The 822-nt window shown below is 44.8% G+C and overlaps 1 non-coding gene across 1 annotated transcript; it reads right to left on the reverse strand.

Moving 5' to 3' along the window:
• Positions 1–472: 472 nt before the first annotated feature.
• LOC136390165 (U5 spliceosomal RNA) lies at positions 473–589 on the reverse strand. The gene has a single exon (XR_010748602.1). It is a non-coding gene; the product is annotated as a U5 spliceosomal RNA (small nuclear RNA).
• Between the last annotated feature and the right edge of the window lie 233 nt (positions 590–822).

The raw sequence follows: 822 nt of genomic DNA on the forward strand, positions 1-822 counted from the left end.
AGCAATCCAGTAAAAAATAGGCCAACAACAACAACAAAATCCAAAACGAAAAAGAGAAAAGAAAGAAAAGAACTGGCATTTGAAGAAGAGAAAGTGCAATGCCCGATGAATGCGTGAAAGAGGCTGACTCGTTGGTGTCAGATGAGAAACTGAACCGCAGTGATAGCTGGTATGATGTGTATCAGAACAGTGGGAAGAGCAGAGAGAGAGAACACCAGGCTCCAGAGAGCCTGGAGCACAGGAAGTCCTATGGCGGGTGGGGACGCTGATTGCTGTGACTGCTACGGAGAGCAGTGTGGTTCTCCCTAGTAAGGTTGAACTGAAAGTTCACACGTCACACCCAGCCATTACCTGTTAATAACAGTCTAAAGTGGCAGTTCTCAAACTTTAATATACACACGAATTCCCTGGAGATCTCGTTAAAATGCACACTCAATAGGACACACTGTGAATTTTTTTTCTTCCTCTTTATATTTTGTTCCAACACAAGGCTTCAAAAAATTGTGTTAAAACTCAAAATTCTTCCTCTCCACGGAAATCTTCAGTAAAAGGTGAAAGAGTTCTGTGCTCTGAAGGGAAGCCGGAGTATAAGATTATGATTTTCTAACTCCCAGGCAATGCTGTTGATCCAAGGGCCATACATTGAGTATGGAGCATTGGTTGAATTTTATCTCAACCAAATGACAACAGTAGCCCACAGAGGAGCCCTGGAGGACATCTCCTTGCAGTCAGAGGCACCTGACCAGGGTGTTCTGATCTCCCCTCCACTCCACCTGTCTGTGAGGCAATATCTCAGGGCATCCCTGGAACCATCCTCAGAGT

The sequence above is a fragment of the Saccopteryx leptura genome, chromosome 1, assembly GCF_036850995.1.
Source record: "Saccopteryx leptura isolate mSacLep1 chromosome 1, mSacLep1_pri_phased_curated, whole genome shotgun sequence".
NCBI classification, from domain to species: Eukaryota; Metazoa; Chordata; class Mammalia; order Chiroptera; family Emballonuridae; genus Saccopteryx; species Saccopteryx leptura.